This window comes from Geotrypetes seraphini, chromosome 5 (assembly GCF_902459505.1).
Source record: "Geotrypetes seraphini chromosome 5, aGeoSer1.1, whole genome shotgun sequence".
Taxonomy (NCBI): Eukaryota; Metazoa; Chordata; class Amphibia; order Gymnophiona; family Dermophiidae; genus Geotrypetes; species Geotrypetes seraphini.
The window spans coordinates 160,751,213-160,770,125 of NC_047088.1; the positions used below are offsets into that span (position 1 = coordinate 160,751,213).

Consider the following 18,913-nt stretch of genomic DNA (forward strand, 5'->3'; position numbering starts at 1 on the left):
CCCTGCCTTTACAATGCAACTGGTTTTAGATGTCCATATCCTTGCTTTAGAAAATCGGGATATGGATGTCTAAACAGAGCTTCTAATATAACCACCTATATACAGAGCTGCCAAGGGGGCTAATTACTCAGCAGTAGATTTAGAGTTTGCCCTACTCAGCACATCGCTCCACCCTTCTGCAACCATTATTCCAATTGGCATCCAGAGCCAAAAAAGTGGCCTCCCCGTCCAGTAGAAGTAAGAAACGCTTTCAAAAAAAGTATCACCTGCTACTGCAGGATTAGCGGCAGCAGAAGATGACATTGATTTTCAGGACTGATCTTTCCATGATATAGTCCATTTTAACTACAGCAGTGCCCTGTTATCATGAAAATGTGGTCTGCTCGTAGTTTAAAAACATTTACAGTACGTCCTCCTCGGATTTTAGTTCTGCTTTGACATGCATGCCACAAGGAACCAATTGCACTGGCATGAACTACCCGTGGATTTTGGGAGGGGGGGGAGGAAACACGAAACAAAACCACCTAGGAGCCGAAATGTTTACAACAACAGGGCTTTAAGGAACAATCGGGGCGGAGCTTGGAAGTGAAGCGCGAGGTTTTAAAAATAGAATGGGCGGAGCTTAGACTGAGACGCTGCGGGTCATTTTTTTTTAAGTGGGCGTGTCTGTTGGGGGTGCGCAGCCCAGGCTAGAGGCTTGGAGAGACTTTTGGCATCTCGTTTGCTCTGGCTGCTGTAGCGGTGATAGGAAGAACTGGAGATTCTAACCCAGGTAACGGGAAGGGATAGATCTCACTGATCCGCTTTTTCCGGGCTGTCTCGGGTTAATTTACAGGTTGCTTTCATTGTAATTTAAGCATGGTCTGGTCATGGCTTATCTTAGTTAATGATGATAACAATGTACGTGCTTAGTTTTCTTTTATTTCGTCCGGACACCTGCTTCAGCTATTGAGCGGAGAGAGGTTGGGAGAGGAATACAAGTGACCATAGGCTGTGGAAGGGGGTGGTCCACTGGGGCCATAGACCAACATTGCCAAATATTGACAGCATCAGCAACCAGAGAGCTGGGGGGAGGGGGGGGCGGTAGAGCTGGAGAATAATTTATTTGGACCATCTAACCAAAAGATGTTCTGCTGCATTCGGGTCCTTATCTGCCGTCATCTACTATGTTACTATGCTGTCCCAGCAAGGGACCAAAAACGAGGAAATAAAAGGGGAAAGGAGAGAGAAAGAAAAGGACGGATATGGAAATGGATATTAGCAAGGACTCGAAATGAATTTGTCCAATTTTCCTGGTTCCTACACAGACTCTTTACACGTTCTACGATTAAATTGTTAATATTCTTACTGGTGGGAGAAAGGAGGAGCCAATGCATTATTTTGTTCCGGAATCTAGAGGGAGACAAGGGAGTAGTTTTTTTTTCTTGTAATATTCCTCCTCCAAGCTATTCAGCACCACTTTTGCTAGCTAAGTAAAAATAAACAGAGAAGCACAATTAAGAAGCTGGCAATAAGCTTCTGGCTGAGGAGAGTTAAATGTCAGGTATTCATCTTCAGGGTGCCTAGCAGAAAAAGTTGTCTGTATAACTTTCACTTTATTTTCTTTCTTCTCATTGGTATAGTTTGTTTGCTTAGGGTTTTTTTGGGGGGGAAGGACGGGGTAAGAAAGTCATTGGCAGTAGGGAGAGGGGAACCAATTTGATCATTATCACCTGCAACATGGGAGAGGGGGTGCTGGCCTCACGTCCTCTTCAAAATATGCTTGCCTTCATTTCTTTCTGCCCTACTCTCTTTTTCATCTCTTTTCCTCTGGCCTCCTTTTTACTTCCCCTTCTTTCTTTTCACATTCTTTTCTGTCTTGATTTGCTCCATCTTTCATCCTGCTCTCTTTTCTTTGCCTTTCCCTATTTCCTCTCTGTTCATTTCTTGATTCTCTAGTAGGGCTCTGATCATAGTCCCTTCTTTGAAGTTTGCAGCTTTGACTGCCCAGAGACAAGGTAGTTGCTGGACATTCACCTTTGGGCCTGTGTGTTTACAGCCTATGTGGTGCCCTCACTCCCCAAGTGGTCACTCACCCTTCCAAAGGGACTGATCAACCATATCCCTTTATTTTCAAGAAAGAGATAACTGTTTAGCTCAGTGTCATGTTGGAAATCTCTAGAGCAGGGCTGCCTAAGTCTGGTCCTCGAGATCTACTGACAGGCCAGGTTTTCAGGATATCCACAATGAACATGCATGAAAGAGATTTGCATACCAAGAAGGCAGTGCAGGCAAATCTCTCTCACAGTAACATAGTAGATGACGGCAGATAAAGATCCAAATGGTCCATCTAGTCTGCCCAACCTGATTCAATTTAAATTTTTTTTACAATTTTTTTCTTCTTAGCTATTTCTGGGCAAGAATCCAAAGCTCTACCCGGTACTGTGCTTGGGTTCCAACTGCCGAAATCTCCGTTAAAACCTACTCCATCTCAGCCATTGAAGCCCTCTTCAGCCCATCCTCCCCCAAACGGCCATATACAGACACAGACCGTGTAAGTCTGCCCAGTACTGGCCTTAGTTCAATATTTAATATTATTTTCTGATTCTAGATCCTCTGTGTTCATCCCACGCTTCTTTGAACTCAGTCACCATTTTCCTTTCCACCACCTCTTTCGGGAGCGCATTCCAGGCATCCACCACCCTTTCCGTAAAGTAGAATTTCCTAACATTGCTCTTGAATCTACCACCCCTCAACCTCAAATTATGTCCTCTGGTTTTACCATTTTCCTTTCTCTGGAAAAGATTTTGTTCTACGTTAATACCCTTCAAGTATTTGAACGTCTGAATCATATCTCCCCTGTCCCTCCTTTCCTGTAGGGTATACATATTCAGGGTTTCCAGTCTCTCCTCATACGTCTTCTGGCGCAAGCCTCCTATCATTTTCGTCGCCCTCCTCTGGATCGCTTCAAGTCTTCTTACGTCCTTCGCCAGATATGGTCTCCAAAACTGAACACAATACTCCAAGTGGGGCCTTACCAATGACCTGTACAAGGGCTTCAACACCTTCTTCCTTCTACTGGCTACGCCTCTCTTTATACAGCTCAGCATCTTTCTGGCAGCAGCCACTGCCTTGTCACACTGTTTTTTCGCCTTTAGATCTTCAGACACTATCACCCCAAGGTCCCTCTCCCCGTCCGTGCATATCAGCTTCTCACTTCTCAGCTTATACGGTTCCTTCTGATTATTAATCCCCAAATGCATTACTCTGCATTTCTTTGCACTGAATTTTAGTTGCCAGGTATTAGACCATTCCTCTAACTTTTGCAGATCCTTTTTCATATTTTCCACTCCCTCTTCGGTGTCTACTCTGTTACAAATCTTGGTATCATCTGCAAAAAGGCACACTTTTCCTTCTAACTCTTCAGCAATGTTACTCACAAACATGTTGAACAGGATCGGCCCCAGCACTGAACCCTGAGGGACTCCACTACTCACCTTTCCTTTCTCCGAGCGATTTCCATTAACCACCACTCTCTGGCTTTTGTCCAACAGCCAGTTTCTAACCCAGTTCACCACTTTGGGTCCTAACTTCAGCCCTTCAAGTTTGTTCAACAGCCTCCTATGAGGAACCATATCAAAGGCTTTGCTGAAATCTAAGTAAATTACATCTAGCATATGTCCTCGATCCAGCTCTCTGGTCACCCAATCAAAAAATTCAATCAGGTTCATTTGGCATGATTTTACCTTTTGTAAAGCCATGTTGCCTCAGATCCTGTAACCCATTAGATTCAAGGATTTCTTTCAGCAACACTTCCATTATTTTTTCAACAACCGAAGTGAGGCTCATCGGCCTGTAGTTTCCTGCTTCATCCACTTTTGTGAATAGGGATCACAACCGTTCTCCTCCAACCTCCAGGAACTATTCCTGTCTCCAGAGATTTGTTGAACAAGTCTTTAATAGGACTCGCCAGAACCTCTCTGAGCTCCCTTAGTATGCTGGGATGGATCCCGTCTGGTCCCATTGCTTTGTCCACCTTCAGTTTTTCAAGTTGCTCATAAACACTCTTCTCCATGAACGGTGCAGAATCTACTCCATTTTCTCATGTAACTTTGCCAGACAATCTCAGTCCTTCTCCAGGATTTTCTTCTGTGAACACATTTAATTTTTCCTCATCACTCTCTACATATCGGTTCCCAGCATTTTTTAGTTTAGCAATTCCATTTTTCATCTTCTTCCTTTCACTAATATATCTGAAAAATTTTTGTCTCCCTTTTTTACATTTTTAGCCATTTGTTCTTCCGCCTGTGCTTTCGCCAGACGTATCTCTCTCTTGGCTTCTTTCAGTTTCACCCTGTAGGCCTTTCTGCACTCCTCTTCTTGGCTTTTTTTATATTTCACAAACGCCAACTGTTTCGCCTTTATTTTCTCCGCCATTAGTTTGGCGAACCATATCGGCTTCCTTTTTCTCTTGTTTTTATTGATTTTCTTCACACGGTGGTACCTCTGAGGGTCGGATAACATTGAGATTCATTTGATGATTTCCTTGAGAAGTGTGAGTCTACACAAAGGGGTATAGAGGATATATCCTTTTCCCATTTACATATGCTCATGGGTACATAGATCATCCAGGAGATGATGTTCTTGGAGTTAATCTCAATAAATGAGAGTTACTAAATGCTACTACATGGAGCAGGAAGCTCCGTGTTGCTGACAGCCTGTACTTTGAAATCTGAACAACTACTCGTTTCAAACCGAATGCTCGTTCCAATTCTAAGTTCCCTGCACATGCCCTTGTTTTCTTGTATCCCACAGGTCATATTAAAGTTGTGTATTTATCCCCGGTTGATGTGTACAGTTCCATCCCCACTTTTTTTGTTTTGGATTGTCTTTCGTAGGGTTTTGTTTCCTTGTTTTTCTGTTTGGATCAGGTGCAATCTAGGCATCTTGTTTACTGGGGAGGAAGAGAACCAGCCAGGGACTGCAGCACACTGTTTTGTTTGGAGGGGAGGGGGAGGGTACAATAAACCCACTTCTGCTGCATTCCCTCCTAGATTCCCTAGGAGGCGTTGTTGGGCAAATGGTTGGTGAAGCCATGGTTCCTTGTGGTCCACCCTATGTTACTTGCAGAGAAAAAGGAAGTGATTATTGTGCTGAACTATTCATTGGCCAGTCTTTCTCTGATGTAGACAAAATTAAATCCATTTAGAAAGACTATCAATGTGCTGTCTTGTAAGCTGTGTGGGAGGGCAAGACCTAAACAAGTTTAACATAGAGGAGCGGTGGAGGGGCATGGTAGAGATAGTCAAATGCCTGAAAGTTAGAAATCATACACAACTGAGTTGATATTCAGTATGATTTAACCGGGTAGGAAAGCTCTTGTCCAGTTAAAGTCTGGTGCTAATATTCAGTGCCACAGAAACAGAAAGTACCACTTAATATCAGCAGTGACTGCCAAAGCACTATATGGTTAGTACCAAGGGCAGAGCAGAAGTGGTGCCAGCCATTTCTGGGCATTGCCAATATTCAGTTATGGGCAAGTAGAATCACATACGTAGCTATGCGGACAAAATAGGATGTCCTTCTGGGTAGCAGCACTAAATACTGATAACACCCAGATATGGGCTGATAGTAAGAGCATTAGGGCCTTAATGTGCATGAAGGGAATTAATGCATGCTAAATGCTAAGAAGCATTTATGTGCCGTTCAGTGCAGTTGTCAATTAGCTACTTGGTGCCATTGATAGACTCGCACCTACCAGGCAGCAGAAGGACTTATGTCATTTTAAGAAAATGTTGAAATGTCATTTATATTGTAAGATGAAATTTGATCATTGATGTTTCACAGTAACAGAATGATGTTTGAGATGTACCTGGGGTGTTGTAAGATTTTTTTATGTTTATTATGTATGTAAGGTTATAGGTGGACTATAAATAATAAACTATAACTTGACTTAATAATAATAACTTTATTCTTCTATACCGCCACAATCTTGCGACTTCTAGGCGGTTTACAATCAAGATAGCTGAACATTCAGCGAAACACAATATGCAGATATACATATGAACTACAGATAGCATAGACTTTAAGAAATCAAGAGTATAGAAATACAATTTGCTTAGCAAGAGTATAAGATGTACATTTTGGTAGGTAGTGTCCGAGCGGACCTGCTTGGAATAAGCTGCATGTTTTAGAAAATAACAATGAAAAATAACGATATTATATAGATAATAGATTATGTGTATCACTTAGGCGCTGGTAGGCATCATAACGTTAGGTGATGGTATATTAGGCCCAGATTTTCCTGTCCTAATTTCCCGGTGCCTAACACAAATACCTACGGGGCCTAACTCATACCATGCCTATACTCCTCCCCTAACTACACCTATTTTTGGGGTATACGCCTCAGTGTATGCTTCAGTAGGTGCTGTGCCGAATTCCACATACAACTTCACTTAGTATATTTTAAAAATTGTTTTTTAAGTGACTTTTAATGACATTTTCAAATAAATCGCCACTCAAGTCAATTAAAAAATTTAGAGTTGAGTGCAGAATTCGGTCAGGCCATGTTTATAGAGTCAGCTTCCTTAGTGCATGTTAATTAATTTCTTAGCATTAAGCGCACGTTAAGGTCCTAATGTTGCTTGATGAATTTCCTTCCTAAATATCCAGGTCTCATTCAGTGTTTTAAAATGCTGCCCACCACAGACAGAATATTGCTCTGTACAGCGCTGCATGCATCTGGTAGTGCCATAGAAATGGTGGCAAGTCAATATGAACCTATAGAAATAATTAATAGTACATTATATTAGGGATTTCTATTCCGCCATTACCTTGCGGTTCAAGGTGGATTACAAATGGATTGTCCGGAGATTAGAAGTATTTAGGGAGTAGTTTGTAAATTTTTTTTGAGTTGCTAAGGATTACATCTGAGTTGTGAAGATATTGGAGGTACATATGTAGTAGTTGTAGGTGATACAGGTGATGCTTGGGACATTCTTGATTGTGTTAGTTGGGTTTTATGTGTTTTTTGAATAGAAGGGTTTTTATTTCTTTCTTGAAGGTTTTGTAGTCTGTGGTCGTGGTCAGTAGGTTGTAGAGTTGTGGGTCAAGTGTTGCAGCTCGAGTGGCTAGGACAGGGGTGTCCAATGTCGGTCCTCGAGGGCCGCAGACCAGTCAGATTTTCAGGATTTCCCCAATGAATATACATGAGGTCTATTTGCATGCACTGCTTTCATTGTATGCTAATAGATCTCATGCATATTCATTGGGAAAATCCTGAAAACCCGACTGGATTGCGGCCCACAAGGACTGACATTGGACACCCCTGGGCTAGGAGGTTGTCGTATAGTGTTTTTCTTTTGACGTTTTTGGTTGGAGGATGTGTGAATGGTGTGTGGGTTCTCCTATGTCTGGCTGAGGTGGATTGAATTAGTCGATTGTTCCAATAGGCTGGGCTGTAGTAGAATGAACCTGGGTTCATGTTGTAAGTCTTAAAATGAGTGAACTAAGGAAATATTTCTTCACAGGAGACAGGTGCATGGAAGAGTTTCACAATGGAGGCATAAAAAATTCTGAGATTAATCGGCGCCAACATTTTACATTACATTAATATTTATGGATCACTAATATGCCCCAGAAGGAGATTGATGCGATTTACTATTTAGAAGAGCCTGGCCATATCCAGGGATTACATTATTTTATTTAGGGTTCATGATACAGATAACTTGGTTTGTGTTTTTTGTAGGCATATGGTTTGGAGAGAAAATTGGCTTTATCTGATGTTGTAGTCTTAATATTATGGATGTCTTTTTTCTAATATGTAGGGAGCTTGGTTATCTATTGAGATAGGAGAGGTGGTTTGTTTCTTGTTTGGCTTCTGGAGGTTGTAGCCTGTTTGTGGTGGTGGTGGGTAAGGTATTTTCTAAATAGGTTTTAGCGTCTTGTTGACGGTTTTGCAGTGCTCGTGCGAGATGGAGGGTGCGCCGCGGGTCGTGCTGGTATTGGTAGTCCTTTGCGGCATGCTCTGGTTGGAGCGCCTTGATGCGAAGGGCGCAAAGTGTTTCCCTGGTCGTTCGTGATTGGATAAGACCCTCTCCCGCTGCCTTCTTCAGGCTCCCCCATGAAAAACCGTATTCGTGGTTTTTCGAGATTCGTGGGGAGCACTGTAGTTTATACATACAGTACTTTTATCCAGGTACTTTATTCTGTCCCTAGTGGGCTCACAAAAGTCCTGTACCTGAGACAGTGGAAGATTAAGGGCCTCTTCTATTAAACTGCGCTAGCAGTTTCTAGCATGGGGAGCCGAGCTGAATGGCCCGCGCTGCTCTCGACGCTCATAGAGTTCCTATGAATGTTGGGAGCAGCGCGGGCCATTCAGCACGGCTCTCTGTGCTAAATACTGCTAGTGCAGTTTAATAGAAGAGAAGGAGTTGGACCTGCTATCGTGTTTTGTTATTTTTTATTTCTATTAATTCAATGACTGAGCCTTTTCAGCCTATATAATATATATAGTGGTTAATTTCTAAAGCATTTTACACATATAAATCATGCTTTACATGCAAAAAATGCTATTAGAAACTTGTCTGGGGTGGAAAGTAGGGGTTATGTACATATAAAAATCACAGAGAAATATAACCCCAGATTCTATATATGGTGCATATAGTTGCATGAAATAGAGTAAAGAGTGAATTAATGATAATTAGATGCTAACAATCAATTATTGGCGTTAATGGGTATCAATTTGGATATGCAAATGCTATTCTATACAGATGTGCATGCAAATCTTTTACCATGTAACTGGAAAGGGGTGTGGCCACGAGTGGGGCATGGGTGGGCGAGGGGTATTCACTAATGATTCACGCAGTATTATAGAAATCAGGGGATCTGCACCTAATTTTTGCATGAGGATTTATACCAGGTTTCTATTTGTTTATTTATTTACATTTAGGGTAAATATCGCACCTAAAGTTGGGCACAGATCCTGGCGCTATTCTATAAATGGCACCTAATTTGGAGCTTGCATCACACAAAACCAAACATGAGAGACGCTCTTTGCAAAATAGTTCAGTCACAATATTACAATATGTCACACAGAAAGTCTGCTTAAATTAGTGATATTTAGCAGCAGGCTAGAGTAGTTGCTCATGCTGGTGAAGACTTTAAAGAGGCATGGGGGCTGGGGAAGGGAGGGCACGAGCGTAGCATGTGGGGGCGGAGAGGTGCGGCGCCCCTACTAAGACGGGGCCCGGGGCGATCCACCTCCCCCCACTGCACACCACTGAGTTCACTAATAAATACGTGCGAGATTCAAGACAAAGTTAGACAAGTTCCTGCTGTACCAGAACGTATGCAGGTAAGGCTAGTCTCAGTTAGGGCACTGGCCTTTGACCTAAGGGCTGCTGCGGGAGCGGACTGCGGGGCCCGATGGACCACTGGTCTGACCCAGCAGCAGCAATTCTTATGTTCTTATGAGATCTGTTTGCATGCACTGCCTCCATTGTATGGAAACAGATCCCATATATATTCATTGTGGGACATCCTAAAAACCTGACAAGGCGAGGGCTGAGGTTGGACACCCTTGCTGTTTATAGACTAGGCCAGGGGTGGGCAACTCCGGTCCTCGAGGGCTGGAATCCAGTTGGGTTTTCAGGATTTACCCAATGAATATGCATGAGATCTATTTGCATGCACTGCTTTCAATGCATATTCATTGGGGAAATCCTGAAAACCCGACTGGATTCTGGCCCTCGAAGACCGGAGTTGCCCACCCCACCCCTGGACTAGGTTCTCATTGCCCAGCATCAGGACACCGAAACGGAGGTGCCTACTTATAGAATTGCCCCCTTAGAGTTCATAAACATTTTTATTTCCCATCATGGAGCAAATATGAATTTGTGAAAGATAATCTGTGTACTGTTGGGGATTATTGTAGGAGCCTATTTTTTTTAAAGTTACCTAGTTGCCTATGATAACCTAGTTGCATGCAATTGAAGCAGTGTATGCAAATCTTTCTTATGCATATTCATTGTGGATATCCTAGAAACTCTATGGAACCAGATGTGCACCAAGGACTGAGTTGATAATGCCTACCTGTTTGTTTGCAAAAGTTAGATAGTTCTAAGTCTAATAGATGCTGGCACTGTCATCTTGATATAGGGACACTAGATCATCTGCTGTTCTATTGTCCCTTAATACTTAAATTTTGCAGATCCATATGGGGTCAAATCAATACGATATTGGAAGTCCCATTGTCATTGTTGTAGGATGTAGTGTTGTTTGGAACATTATTAATGCCCAAGAGTCCAATCAATGCAAATAAGAATAGATTACTTTTCATCATGACAGGAGTTGCTATGCAGCTAATCACGAAAAAGTGGAAAAATTGGGACAGGTTAAATTACAACTTTTGGTGGGAAACCTTATGCCAAATTTATAAGTTTGAACGTATGAATTTGTTACAATTGGGACACTATAATAAATTCAGAGATTTGGGGTCCATTAACAAAATTTTGTAAGAATTGATCATTAGCATTTCCCTTTGATTTCTGAATGAGTGCTATGCACATGCGGGAGGGGCTGTTAATGTACTTATTATATCATTTGATTGTAATGAGTGCTGTTTATTGTATTAATTGTTTGTTAACCTGTTGCACTTTATGTTGGCTTTTAAAAATGAATAAAGATTTATTCTAAAAAATGAGAATGGCTACCTTATAAAATAGATGCAACTTTGAAAGTTTTTTAGATGCCCTGTTGTAAAATTACTACCCCTTCCTCCCCCACAGTGTACTGTGGTACAAGATCTGAGGAACCAAAGACTCTTATCTCCCAGTTCTGTATGGATTGCCCAAAGTTGGGTGCAGATCACAGAACTGTATATAAACTAATTGGGCAATAGCAAGCAATTATTAATATTAATTGGCAGAAATTATGAGTTATACATGGATCTGTCCCTTGCCCTATTCTATAAAATGCATGCCTAATTTTCATAGCGTGCAACTGTAAAGGGGGCGTGGCCATGGGAAGAGAAGGGGTGTTCACAGGACTTAGGTGTGATGTTATAGAATACTGTCATTCTCTCTCCGCTCATGTGAGTCCTTGCTTTGCATGGAAATATTCTATCCTAGTACTTCTCAACCCAGTCCTCGGGGCACACCTAGCCAGTCAGATTTTCAGGATATCTACAATTAATATGCATGAGAGAGAGTTGCATGCATTGTCTCCTTGGTAGGCAAATCTATTTAATGCATTTTGATTGTGGATATTCTGAAGAAGTGACTGGCTGGATGTGCCCCGAGGGCAGGGTTGAGAACGCCTGTTCTATCCTATCAGTGTACAAAAAACAGATCTGGGGTACAAAAAAAAACCAAGTAGATCAGAATAGGGGTCTGAAATTCCAATGTATGTATTTATGATTTTATTTGGTGAATACATTTTATATTGGACTTCTATTCTGATCTACTGTTTTTTTTTTAAGCTGAATCTTGTAGATAGGCTGCCCGTTTGTTTTCTTGGCTTATCCTATCAGTGTTCAATTGGTGGTGTTCAGCACTTTTTATTAAGCGCAGACTGACATTGTCTGAATTAGGCCTGGATATTCAAAGCCAGACATAATGCACCAGCTTAGAATATCTGAGGCTATCTGGATGCGATGTCTGCCGGTTCTTACACATGTCCTTCTGACCAACACCTGGCTGGAACTTAGCTGAATATCAGCTGGGATTTACATGAGGGAACCCTCTCTTTTCCATTCCAGAACTATTCTGATCTCCTCCCCACCCCCCAATCATGGTCTTCTCTCAATCCCCTCCCCACACAAATAGCAGTACACTGCACCTGACAAGTGCCCTCCACCCACTCACCCTTGTCGAGCTTTCTCCGAATTGCCTTCTTCCTTAAAGCCCTCCCATATACATCTATATAATAAAAGGCTAACTCGCGCATGCGCACTCCTATTTATGTGCTTCCATGATCTGTAGTTCCGTGGCCGCATGAGTGCGCATGCGTGAGTCCCCAGCCTTCTTCCCAGCACCTACCTTGGCTGCAAGCAGCGGCGGCTCATCTCCTGTGGGGACCTCATCTCCTGTGCTGTGTCCGTCCGTGGCCGCGGCTTGAGGCTTATGCACCAGTTAGGTGAATCAGACGACAGGAGCGGCGCAAGCGGCGGATGGCGGAAGGAAGGCTCATGGTCCTGCCGCCGCTGCCGCTCCTGTTCACAGGGCCTGCACGTCGCTGACTCCCCCCCTTCCCGCAACAACCGCTACCGCTCCTGTTCAAAGCGGCCTGCTGAGGTTTGCGGCCGGCTGTAACGAACCTCGCAGGCCGCTCTCCACATGGTAGCACGTTCCCTCTGACGCGATCGCGTCAGAGGGAACATGCTACCGAGTTGGAGAGCGGCCTGTGAGGTTCGTTACAGCCGGCCGCGAACCTCAGCAGGCCGCTTTGAACAGGAGCGGTTGCGGGAAGGGGGGGGAGTTTTAACAGGATTAGAATTTTAACAGGAGGAGTCGCCGAAAAAACCTTCAGCAGCAGCAGGCCAGCACGCGGGAAGGGAAAGGGGAGGGGCCGAACGGAGCAGGGCAGCTCACGATAAGAGAAGGGAATGGGGGGTGGGGAAAAATGCTTCTACTACTCAGCAGGGACCAGGAGGGGAAGGGAAATAACGCTGCTGCTTATGCAAAGGAAAGTGGTGGTGGGGGAGAGAAGGGAATGGGGGGTGGGTGGGGGAAAATGCTGCTACTACTTCTCAGGGATCTGGAGGGGAAGGGAAATATCATAGCTGCTTCTGCAAAAGAAAGTGGGGGGGGGAGAGAAGGGAATGGGGGGTGGGGGAAAATGCTGCTACTGCTTCAGCAAGGACCTGGAGGGGAAGAGAAATACCGCTGCTGCTTCTGCAAAGAAAAGTGGTGGGGGGGGGAAGAGAAGGGAATGGGGGGTGGGTGGGGGGAAATGCTGCTACTACTTCACAGGGATCTGGAGGGGAAGGAAAATATCACTGCTGCTTCTGCAAAGGAAAGTGGGGGGGGGGGAGACACAGAAAGAAATACAGACAGACAAAGGAGGCTAGGGAGAGAGACAGATAGAAATAAAGACAGACAGGGGACCAAACAGAGGCAGAAAGAAAGACAGACAGACAAAGGGTGCCAGGGAGAGAGAGAAAAAAATTGCAGGAGGGAGAGAGACAGAAAGAAAGGAAGAAAGAGACAGGAGCAGGGAGAGAGACATAAATAAAGACAGACAGCCATATATTCTAGCACCCGTTAATGTAACGGGCTTAAACACTAGTATGATAATATAAGCTTACTGAATGCACTTGTGTGGTGAAATGATGCAGTTTGCAGTGCCGTTTTCTGAATGGCGTGTGTAACCAGGTATTAAAATATAGAGTGAACAAAAGGCAGTGTTCGTTTGGAGTGGGGTGTGGTTTATTTTTTTTTTTTTTTACAATTTGAATACTAATTATTGAAATTAGCCTGGAACTATGGGGAGACAGAGAAACTGCAGTCTAGACGTGCAGACTTCCAGCTGCAGCTAGATGGGAGAACAAAGAGTATTTTGTGATCTGAGAAATGCTAGCAAGAGTACCTGTGGTACAGACAACTTGCACAGCTCAGGAGCAACATCTGGCTTGTTTCCCTGTTGACTGTGCCCTGCAACTTTGTTTTTTTTGAGAATCACCATTTCCGTTAGATAATAAAAGAAATAGGTTTGAAAATGTGAAGACACTAGCATTTGCCAGACCTGCTAGATAAAGTTGCCTGGTTAGCTTTATATAGATATTCAGCTCAAACCTGCATAGATAATTCCAATTCTTATTTGCATTTTAGGAAATTATTGAAAGCTTAACTATTTGTTAAATTTCATGATTTATATTTTGCTGTGAATTACTCAATCCTCTTTTATTTTGTTAACTGCACTGATCTGCAAGATATGCTTTGATGTGCTGGATAGACTTTAATGGCGAGTGGGTGGGGGAAAAATTCAAAAACTATCTGGCTGCAAGCAGCGTGACAACATTACACCCTTCCTGCAAAAATACACTGGCTACCAATACCTTGGCTGAATTTAAAGCTCTATGTTTGATTTTCAAGGTCCTCGGACAAAATGGGCCAGAATACGAGTACAGTGCTCCCCCGCAAATTCTCGGTCGGCAGTTTGCGGTCCCGGTAATTCGCGGTATTTTCCGACCGCAAAAGACCGGGCAGGGGAGGCAGGAGAGGGCAGCTGGAGTGCCGGCGAGTGATGGAAATCACTCGCTGTATGCTCCGACTGCCTCTTCCTGTACTAAAGTCGGACCTTACCAATCAGGAGCTGCTTGATTGGTGAGGCCTGACTTTAGTACAGGAAGAGGTGGTCGGAACATACAGCTAGTGATTTCCTTCACTCGCCAGTGCTCCGGCTGCCCTCTCCTGCCTCTCCAGCTGCCCTCTCCTATCTCCCCTGCCTAAAAACCGTATTTGTGGTTTTTCAAAATTCGCGGGGGTTCCTGGAACGGAACCCCCGTGAATTTCAGGGGAGTACTGTATTTAAAGAATAAGCTAATCCTTTACACACCTCTGAGACCTTGGAGGTCCTCTCAAGAAGCATCACTATCTGTATGCTCATCAAAAGAAATTGTTTCAATGTGATACTAGCCAGCAAGCTTTCTCAGGGGTAGCTCCCATGCTCTGGAATTTACTCCCAGAGGGGCTATGTCTAACTCCAGAATACCTCTACTTCAGGAAGCAGGTGAAACCTTGGCTCTTCATTCAAGCCTTTAATGCGTAGGATGATTGACTATACTATACACTCATTCTGTACTAGGACTAGCTTGCCACACACACTAACTACTGTATTTTTCGCTCCATAAGATGCACCCTAGATTTAGAGAAGGAAAAACCAAGAAAAAAAAAATATTCTGAACCAAATTGTGCTTCTGAACCTAGAAAAATAGACAAATATACTGCAGCAGACAGATTTTGATCACTAAATTGAAATCCTACCTTTGTTGTCTAGTGATTTCTGGTTGCACTAGGTAGTTCTTTCTTTCTTCTTAGACCCAACAATTGTCTCTTTCTATTCCCTCCCTCCCTCCATCCTTCCTATATCCTGAGTTCTTGTCCCCTCCCCCCACTGCCTTCCAGCCTTTGTCCTTCCTCCCTGCCGCACCAAAGTCTGCCTCCCTCCCGCACCGAAGCCTGCCTGCCTTCTTCCCTGCTGCGCCGATTCCTCCTCTCTAGTCTGCCGCTCACCCACTGCTGCCGCAACTCCACGAAGGGAAGGGCCGGCGATGTGCAATTGGGCCCACGAGCCTTCTACCGATGTCAATTCTGACGTTGGCGATAAGGTCTGAACTAGCGATTGGCTGGCCCAGATCTTCTCTCAGACGTCGGTATTGACGTCGGGGCAAGACTTGAGGGCCCGATTGCACGCCTCCAGCCATTCTCTTCCTTTCCTGCGGCGGCAAGTGGGTAAGAGGGCAGCGAGTAGCACCAGCAGCAGCAGGGGTGGGTGGGAGGGGTGAAGTGGGGGAGGCCCACGAGCAGCAACAGAATGCCAGGGGGAGGGGGGCGGTAGTGTGTTCGCTCCATAAGACGCACCCCCTTTTTCCACCCCCTTTTTGGGGGTAGAAAAAGTGCGTTGTACGGAGCGAAAAATCAGTTCCTTATACGGTCGAACCTCGGTTTGTGAGTAACGCGGTTTGTGACTGTTTTGCAAGACGAGCAAAACATTTGCTAAATTTGTAACTTGCAAAATGAGCAGTCAAATACCTACTGTACACTTCTTGATGCGAGGTGACGTAGTCTCTCGAGACTACGTCGGGAACTCCCTACAGCCATTTCCTCATGGCGATCTGCACGGGTCAGGAGCGTAGGAAGATCGCTCCTGTCCCGAAAACCCTCTAGACCACCAGGCCGGGAAGGCGGCAGGGAGGTGGGGGGTGGGTCAGAGCCGGATATTTGCGGGTTTTCGCCATTCGCGGTCCGGGTCTGCCCGTATCCCCCGTGAATAACAAGGGAGAAGTGTACATCTCATCTAGCGCACTCTCTCTGTCCAATTCTCTAGTCCTCCAGTCAAAGAAATTGATTAGATTTGTCTGACAAGACCTGCTTCTAGTAAATTCATGTTGCCCTTGGGTCGTGCAATCCACTGGATTCCAGAAGCTTCACTGTTCTCTGTTTTAAAAGCTCCAGATTTCTTCCACTAGTACCTCAAACCCTGAGTCCAGTGACCCCATAACATCCTGTCCCCATCCCAGCATGCCCTCCATCCCCTGGCTCAAAGCTGTTTGCAGAGAGAAGATGAAGGTGGGTCACTGCTGCTGAGAACGGTCTCCCCGCCCCCCTATCTTCCATATATTATATAGTATCTGCTGTTGTCTTCTCCTATGCTGACCTTCTTCTGAAATCTGGACCGTGTGGGGTCAGCATCTTTCTTGAGATAAGGGAGCCCATACATTCTTGACATGTGAAGAAAACTTGCAGAAGGTAAGAGCCCTGCTCTCCTCATTCTTCTTGGTGGCTTGGATGGGGGTGGGGCGAGTAGGAGTGGGAAGGGAATATGGTGATGCCAGGAGTGCAGAGGAAGGTATAGGAGAGTCCTGATGACACAAGAATTAGGAAAGACGAGGCCTCTCTATTTAGCTCACACATTTCCTGTAGTAAATCAAGGCAAGTTATATTCAGGTACAGTTAGGGTTGTCAGATGCCCAGATTTACTACGACATATCCTCTTTTTAGAAGACTGTCCAGGCATTTGGAAGGCAATTTGTCTGAGGTTTAAAAAGCTTCAAAATTGGGGCCGCGTCGGAAGGGCATCTTCACTTGCGCGGATGCAACACGGTGATGTCACACACATGCGCACATCGCATCACACCTGCACATTCTCGGAGAGCCTCCAAACGTGGCTCCAAGCTCAAGGAGAAGAGGTTCGGGGGGGGGGGGAGGAGGGAGGGCAGGGCTGGGGCAGAACAGGATGTGACTTGGGTCAAACAGGGCGGGGCTGGGTGGAACTGGGCGGGGTCATGTGTCCGGTTCCTAAAATCTAGATACAGTAGATATTTCCCTATCACAATAGGACGTATCTAAGTTTCTACCTAAGGCAGTGGATGGTTAAGTGATTTGTCAAAGGTTACAAGGAGTGTCTGGAATTTGAACCCTGGTCTAGCACTGTGTAGCAAACCATGAACCACTTCTGTCAAGGGCCTCTACACCTCTGCTATTCATCTATAAATAGGAGTGTACGGTTTTTTGACTTGGTATTTTACTCTTATTGAAATATTTTTATTTTTTTAGATTAATGTTAATGGATGGCCATTCATTGAGATAATAGAAAACTGGCCATTTTTAAACTTCAATTCAAACAGCCTTAGCATTTGGGCATGGTAAAGCCACTTTTTACTGCTGCTTGGTACAAAGACCCCTTTCTTAGTACTATGGATTGGATTGGATTGGATTTATTGCATTTGATATACCACTTGAATATAGGTATTAATCGGTTTACAATACTAAATATAGGCATTGAGCTACTCTCTTTCCCGAACGGGCTCTCAATCTAATTAAGTATACAAAACGAAACAATACAAAGATGAAAGTAAAACAAAGAAAAATGCCAGAAATGACATGGGAAACTAAAGAAAACAACAACCTTTGCCCTGCACACGCCTGATGTCATGTTAGCACACGCTAACCCTGACGTCACGTTAGCACACGCCTGACATCACGTTAGCACACGCTGCTAACTGGATCCAGAGTCCCAGGACAGGGTTGATCCAGTCCTAGGTTTACCCCCAGTGCAGTGCATGCTTGTACTTGTAGTCTTGCTTTTCTTTGGGACTGCAATGGGGCAATCAGAACTTCAAGTCCCTACATGCGATACGGTAAACCCAAGACTGCATCAACCCTGTCCTGCGAATCTGGATCCAGTTGGCAGCCTTACTCTAATAGATATATCCTGTGAGTTAGTTATGCATAGAATTGTCTTTCATAATAGCTTTTTAACTTGTTATATGAAACTTAAATGCTCCTATATCTCTCTTGTAAAACACTCCCTCAGCAATATGGTAATTGAAGGCAATTTTTGGGGCTTATCTCATAAATCATTCAACATTTTGTTTGGGATGTGTCAGGCACAAGAGATATTGTGTGTAGAATTATTTGTATTATATGTTTATCTTGGCAATTTCTCTTCCTAGTTTTACAATATTTGCTTAGTCATTAAACACGTCCTTTACATCAGAGTATTCCAGGCATCTGATTCACCTGCTGTACTCTAAGGGCCTGTTTTATGAAGCCGCGCTAGTAGCCCCGAAGCCCATAGAGATTTAAAGGGCTTCGGGGCTGTTGCTGCGCGGCTTCGTAAAACAGGCCCTAAGAGGCTGATAGATAAGGACAAGGCTAGAGAGAACAATTTTTGCTTTGGACATAGCTGGAAAGGACTCCACATGACGACAATTTTTTTTTTTTTTAAATTCTATTCTAAGCAAAATTATAACATGCTTGTGAAAAGGAGTTTATACAGCCGAATGTTCAGAAAATGCCTGGTTTTAGCTAAAAGATTTATGACATTTCTGTGTTTTTTTCTGACCCGTTTGTTCTAACCAAGGCATTGTTTCTCTTCGTGCCTGTGCTGGTTTAGACTTGTGCATCTAGACTACAGATCTAGAACTATTGGAGCCAGTGGTGTAGTGAGGGTGAAAGGCGCCTGGGGCGGTAGCGCTCCTCCCCTGCCCTCTTCTCCACTCCCCACTATTTCCCGACCCCCCTCCCCCGCCACGCGCATGCACGCCCCCTTCCCCAAAACTTTTTAATTTTCCAAGTGCGAACAACATCACAAACTTGCTGCCCGCATTGTATCGGCTATCCCTCTGATATCACTTACTGGGCCCAGAAGTGACATTAGAGAGAGGCTACACTGACGCAGGCAAGGAAACTTAAAGAGATACGAGGAAAGG

The 18,913-nt window shown here is 44.2% G+C and overlaps 1 protein-coding gene across 3 annotated transcripts in view; it reads left to right on the plus strand.

Annotated features, from left to right (window-relative positions):
- The first annotated feature begins 684 nt into the window (after positions 1-684).
- The window catches only part of MAP2 (microtubule associated protein 2), a 744,831-nt gene continuing 726,602 nt past the window's right edge, over positions 685-18,913 (plus strand). For 2 of the 3 annotated variants that reach the window (XM_033944572.1, XM_033944576.1), the window contains exon 1: positions 685-772. The gene's annotated coding sequence lies outside the window, so the exon portion shown is untranslated. The remainder of the gene's footprint in view (positions 773-18,913) is intronic. The other variant, XM_033944575.1, reaches the window with a different exon arrangement.